The following is a 7,358-nucleotide window of genomic DNA, read 5'->3' on the forward strand; positions in this document are numbered from 1 at the left end:
CTACTTGATGTTATTCAGATTGGTAAATAAAAGTACTTGATGTTATTCAGATTGGTAAATAAAAACTACTTGATGTTATTCAGATTGGTAAATAAAAACTACTTGATGTTATTCAGATTGGTAAATAAAAACTACTTGATGTTATTCAGATTGGTAAATAAAAACTACTTGATGTTATTCAGATTGGTAAATAAAACTACTTGATGCTATTCAGATTGGTAAATAAAACTACTTGATGCTATTCAGATTGGTAAATAAAACTACTTGATGTTATTCAGAGAGATATTATTGCTTGTTCGACACCTTTTTGGTGTTCACTGAAAATTTAGAGTTAATCGCATTCGATACGAGTGATCTATATTTATATGCTGAATAGTGGTAGAAGATGTGGGCCATACTTTCACGGGTGCCATATTTCGTGGACATAATTTTCCATTGCCAAAGCTTAATACAATATAAAAATGCAATGTCAGGAAATACTGCGTAATCATGGTCATCAGACTGACCACGATCGACAAAGAGGAAACAGTTTAGAGAACAGAATGTTGATCTCATAAGCTGCGGTTAACATCGGTATTACATTTTCACACATTTTCTAAAAACATTAGCGCGGCCCTGTGATAGAGCTCTTGATTTCGGAGACGACGAGCCACGTTCGAATTCTTGCAATACCACAAAATATTAACCAAATTTTGAGGTGTGGATGCGTTATAAGAGTTACAGTCAATCCTTTAGCGCGAGTGGTAGGGTATGGTGATGCTTATTAGCTCCCATTCCTGTGGTCAGTAGTTTAAAATTATGGTACAAACAGAATAACAATTGTAGCACAATAGTGAAAGTGTGACACGTTATTCATGAGCAATTTATCTTAAAAAAATAGAGATGCTTCTGCATCATTAAAATAACCACCAAATTGTTTCTTCTAATTTTAATAATATTCGAATTTTCTTAATACCTATTAAGTATATGTATACATATATTCATATATGTGTATGTTTGTGTGTGCAATCTAAAATAAGACTGGTAAATTTTAGCCTATCTGTCTGATGTAGAGATCATATAGTGGAAATCAACAGTAACATCCAAACTCAGCTGAATATGGCGGGATGATCTATTATCATCAGCCACCCTTCTCTCACCCATTGCTTCACCTCAGATAATAAGGCTAACACACTTCAAACTTTACAATGTCAAAAATAACCCTATTCAGTCTCTTAAGTTTTTTTACAACCATAGCATGATAATTGATTAAAAATGGCCAGAGCTTAAAATTTCCCAATGAACAAAAATGTTTACAAGAGATCAATAACGACTTCATTTTGTCTAATACTATACAGAACACAGAAACAGTTGATGTCGTTTCAAGCAATATTTCCTTTCAGTAATCCTATGATATGAGTTAATATCCGATGAAATACAGAAACAAGATATCCGGAGAATGCTAGCTATGACCAAGACTATAAGAAAGGTCAATACTGCGTGCGTACGTTTACCGGAAAATATGTCTTTACGTTACTGTGCATTACTTCATAACGATTTGAAATTCGTATTTAGCTGCTGGGTGTAACGCGTGCTTTCTATTGGATATAGCTGCAATCTTTCAATAGCGTTGTTACTAGACCATGTTGTTCACATAAATATAGGTAATTAATTCTGATATTCACGTCATGCACTTTGAAACGTTTCAGGCTATTTGTACTCTTCGTATGCGGTATACAGACATACATGTCACAAAAATAATCAAAATCACTTTGTAATAAAACATATCATATTACAATCTAACATCTTCTCAAATACGTTTCTTCTCTTATTTTTATTACATTACTTTGCCGCAACACTGTAAAGGTTCCATTATTTTAGTTGATGGCTCTTCTAGCTTCTTTCTAATTCCTCACTACACATGGGTTATTATTTTAGAAAAAAAATAAATAAAAATAAAGCATGAGGTTCTAAAAACTATAGCAAACATGTTGGCATGGTAACTGTTATATACATATAGCTCTTTAATGATGTACCGACCAGACAATATAATGGACTTCCATATCATATTGTAGAGAGAAATATTATTTAACTTTTATTAGCAAACGCAAAACAAAATCGCGCGCGACGATCGTAGTTCATGTAGTATAATTTTAATTTAGAAAAAGAAAAAAAACTGTCAAAATAATATTTAAAAGAATTAATATACCACACGTTAAACCATTATTTTCATGCCTACACTTTGTTAAGATTTAAATGTACGCCTTTCAACTCCCAGAACGTAAACTGTCGCTTTCTGTCATAGACCGTTTCTGACACGATTGCGCTAAACGTATACTTCTCTTTACCTTCAACTTTATTAAGGTCGTATTTATTTCTATCAGGAATTAATTCAGACTGATATATATATATATATATATAGCAAATTGTTGTTTATTACTACAATTAACAACACATATATTTTCTTCTAGGTTTTTGTTTCTTACTGGTAACACGCCCGGCATGGTCAGGTGGTTAGGGCATTCGACTCGCAATCTGAGGGTCGCAGGTTCGAATCTCCGTCCTACCAAACATGCTCGTCCTTTCAGCGTTATAACGTGACGGTCAATCCCACTATTCGTTGGTAAAAGAGTAGCCCAATAGTTGGCGGTGGGTGGTGATGGCTAGCTGCCTTCCCTGTATTCTTACACTGCTAAATTAGGGACGGCTAACACATATAGCCCTCGTGTAGCTTTGCACGAAATTCAAAACAAACAAACAAACTGGCAGCACATTACTTCTTCCTTCGCCTTTCTCTCGGTTTATTCGTTCTCTCTCGCATCTCTTGGTCTCTTTCCTTCCCTCTTCTGTTAAACGCCTGTTTTTTTTATACTCCTTTCTCAAAAATCACGCCAACAAGTCTCGTTTTTTCTGACCTTGTAAAGCTGTCACGATTATAACATTTCATAATCAATCATAGGAGGTCTTGTTGTCTCCATACTGTTGAACAAGAAAGGTGGCCGCTCCCTATAATCGTTTCCTAACGACTTTGAATGCTGTAATCCATTAGTGACTAGCCAAAATGTAGACGCTTTTTTTACCTCTCTTAACTTCAATCGACGATACTTACACCTGACTTCATAACACTATCCCACATCAAATAATGATAGTTTTAATGATACTTATCATTATTGTTTAAACAGTTTAAAATTAATGATAGGTCCTATTAAAACTGGCCGAGCGCCCCAGTAACGGACTCCAGACCTGAGATTCCGTAGTTCATGCCCCGTTACCCCCAAATAAAAAATCGCGCTACGTCGGTGCGTTATAAGAGTGACGACCAAATTACACTGTTCGGTTTAACAAGAGTAGCCCATGAGTTGGAGATGAATTGTGTTGACTTGAATAGTCACCTTTCTTCAGTCGATGGTTTCAAAATTAAGGACGGCTAACGCAGAGATACTCTAGAAGATCTGCGCGAAATTCATCAAAGAAACCTAATAAAACTCAATAAAGTCGTAAAAAATTGGAATTGATTTTATACATCAAAACAGGATACAGAAAATCACTTTCTTTTATCCTTCAAATGCAGTATTTAAATCACTGTTTTTTTTTTTTGTAATTGCAAACTGAATTGAGTATGAAAGCGATATTTATTTGAGCAAACAGTTTTTTATTTTTTTATTTTCCAAGTATGATGAATTCTCAAGAAAACAACTTCAAATAATACTAAGTTTTCAATGAATATTTCATGAATATATATTGAAAAGAGGTAGAAATTTTGGCATAGTGCTTGATAGGAAGATTTAAAGCATTAAATAGAACTTAAATCGAGTTTAGCACTTACTACTATTACTAACAAGTACCCAAAATTAGGCAGTTATACATGTTTATTACTCTATAGTTATAGAGTTATTATTATTTTAATTTTAGTTGAAGTTGACTGATATTAGATATTTTTTATTTTTATTTTTACAAGTAGTTGAAAAAGTTCGTCACAGAGACTTGTGTGCAATATAAATTTAGAACTCGGTGAAACAACAAAATAATAACAAAAATCTATATAAAATTATACATTATGTGTTATGGGCAAAAATCAAGATTTCACCAAAAAACAAATAACTCAATAGTTAGAAAGTAAGACTATCAATGGAGGAAAAAAAATGTAGAAAGTGCATTGATTTCAATAAAATTGATCGTGACCTTTTCAGTGACTCATGTAGAAGAATTTTACGGTTGTGTGAACTTCGGGTTTAAAAAAAAAAAACATCAAAAACTTTGAATAGACTGTGTGAACTAACGTAAACTGTAACATTATTATTTCCTGTAGGAAATAAAACAAGACGTGTGAAGTATTTTTGGAAGATGATAGGACTGGGAAATATCGACTATGTCAGCTGATTTAGATTAAAATATTCTAAAAGCTTTTAATTAATCTTCACACTGTTTAGTAAATTAATCAAAAGTACTAGAACCAGATAACTAAATGATATCAAATTATAATTAAAAACTTATTTTTTAAAATAATATATTTCCTTTATTTATTTCATGAAATACGTATGGTTTATTCGTATGCACCACTATGTTTATCGTTCCTTCTAAAGTTATGGTGATATTGTTGATACATAAGTATATTTAAATAATTCTGAGTTTTAAATAACACAGAATATTTTTTTTTCGTGTTCTAAAACTGATAATTTATTGTAAACTAAGATACAGAGGGTTGAGTACGTTTTAATAAGACGATTTTGAATATGTAAATCAGCAAGTTACGTAACAAACACAGCTTATATGATGATGCGGCGGAAAGGAATTTTTGACATTGTTTGGCATAAAATATTGTGTGGTGCAACGCTCAGATCATAAAGATGTTTAGTTAAGTAATAATGATTACAATATAATTGTATTTGGTTTATGTAACACACAAAAATTACGCGAAACTATACAAAAACGCCCCTGATACACGTAAGAATCATCAGTGAATTACACTGAACAAGATTAGATATAATGAGTTAGGAGATAAGTTGAATATAAATTCAGTTTTATACACATGAATGAAATGAATGATGTAATGTGAGTAATACCAAGTTCCTGTGTTTATGAGATATCACCCACTAATTGAGCTATATATCCAGTATCAGTAAAGTTTATCTTGGCTTGTTTTTTCGCTCAAACGTTTCTAGATGGATATTTTTCCTGTCCATTTTTAAAACTTTCCTGCTTCTTTGGATTGTTTCATGTTATTTGTATTCATTTGAGTCCATTAGTGATCCGTTTGCCATTAAAGTAGTTTCTCCATATTATTGAAAGTTTTTTGATATTTCTATATAAAACCTATGTGGTACTTATTTTGCTAGTCTCACATGCAATTCTTTTTAGTTTTAAAATTGTGACTAGGACCGGCATGGCCAGGTGGTTAGGGTGCTCGACTCATAATCTGTGGGTCGCGGGTTCGAATCCCCGTCACACCAAAACACGTTCGCCCTTTCAGCCGTGGGGGCGTTATAAAGTGACGGTCAGTCCCACTATTCGTTGATAAAAGAGTAGCCCAAGAGTTGACGGTGGGTGGTGATGACTAGCTACCTTCCCTCTAGTCTTACACTGCTAAATTTGGGACGGCTAGCGCAGATAGCCCTCGTGTAGCTTTGTGAGAAATCCAAAACAAATTGTGACTAAAGTTTTAGTCTACGTTCATGATAGTGACGATTTACTTCAAATAGCGTGAACTTCATGATCCGAGGAATTATGTTTTAGAAAAGAATCTGAGGAAAGGTGTAAAACTCAATAAGTTGAAATGAGGAGACAGTTGATTTCACTGCATCAAGAAAGCAAATACTTCATATTTTTGAGGAATTAATAAAGTTCACCATCAATAAAATTTAATTTCTTAAATATGCTATGTTATTCGTAGTTAAGGACGGTGAAAGTAGAAAATGAGGTCCCTGACCTCCATTTGGTATTCCTAAACGATTTAACTTCTTCCCACTGTTGCTGTGAATTAACAAATGTATTTTTGATTTAACTTATTATTGGTAGGTGAGAAGTCAGAGACAAAGTTCCTTAAGTCTTATATTTGGTTTGGTGCCAAATGTTTGTTGTTGGCATGTTTATTAAACATAAAACTACACAATGGGCTATATCTGCTATATCCACCACGAGTATCGAAACACGATTTTTAGTGTTCCAACTCCTCATCAGACTTAATGTTGAACCAGCGAGGTATTGGTAGTGCCAATAGATGTTATAGTCAGGTAGAAGACATATTAAATAATTTTAATAGAATATTTTAACTATGATAAAAGTCTTGTTTTGTAAATGGTTATTTTTTGTCTAAAAAATATCGGTTTAAAATCGCATGTTACATAAGCAATTATGTAGTTTTATGACTCATATCATTATGACGTAAACTTCTGCCTATAGGTGAGTAGGTTATATTTTAATTGTTGCAGATAAAGAAACTTTAACGAATTTGTAAAGAAGACATGCAAATACTTGATTAGTAGCCAAGAATAATCAACGTAACTAACAATAAAATTAATAATATATTACGACGTTACAAGAATCGTCTATCGTTAGATTCATCACATCGTAATAATGCTTAGAATTGTTTGCTTTTGAATTTCGCTCAAAGCTACACTAGGGCTGACTGCGCTAGCCGTCTCTAATTTAGCAGTGAAAGACTAGAGGGAAGGCAGCTTGTCATCACCACCCACCGTCAACTGTTGGGCTACTCTTTTACTAACGAATAGTGGGATTGACAGTCATAGTATAACGCCCCCACGGCTGAAAGGGGCGAGCTTGTTTGGTGGGACGAGATACTTAGTATAAAAGAACGTAATCTGATGAAGGAAGATTTCCGAAGAATTTTTTTTTATTAATTTTTTTCATTTTTTGTTGAGGTAGTTTTTATTTCTTCAAAGTTTAACAATTCAATGTTACAAACGATACTTTGGAAATGAAATAAGTTAAACTCAATTTTTTAGGGGATTTCAACTTGCTTAGTCCTATTTATATTTCAATTTTCTTCTCACTTTTCATTGCGTGATTTCTAGGTATTGTTCAACTTTCTCGTTAAAAACTGATTTCGAATTGTGGCTGGAAGCTTTGTGATATTTTACCTTGTGAACCTTCATCAACTTCACATCACTGGTTACTAATTAGTTAGCGCTGCTAAGAAATATGCCAAACTTCATTTTTTTAGGGGGGTTGAAAGGTTCGTTTTCGTGTTCATAGCCTTCACTGAATGATAGTGTTGTCCAAAAGTACAGTTTTCGGAGCCCATTACTATTCTAAACGTTCTGTTGTACGAGTTTTGCTGCATCGTGTAATACATCAAACGCTCCTCTCTTCTTCTTAGTTCTATCTATCTATCTATATATATATATATATATATATATATA

General features: G+C 33.2%; 1 protein-coding gene across 1 annotated transcript in view; it reads right to left on the reverse strand.

Annotated features, from left to right (window-relative positions):
• Positions 1-7,358, reverse strand: part of LOC106476214 — a gene marked incomplete at both ends in the record, with an annotated part of 15,696 nt that overhangs the window by 974 nt on the left and 7,364 nt on the right. The window lies entirely within an intron of this gene.

Source organism: Limulus polyphemus, unplaced genomic scaffold (genome assembly GCF_000517525.1).
Source record: "Limulus polyphemus unplaced genomic scaffold, Limulus_polyphemus-2.1.2 Scaffold10063, whole genome shotgun sequence".
NCBI classification, from domain to species: domain Eukaryota; kingdom Metazoa; phylum Arthropoda; class Merostomata; order Xiphosura; family Limulidae; genus Limulus; species Limulus polyphemus.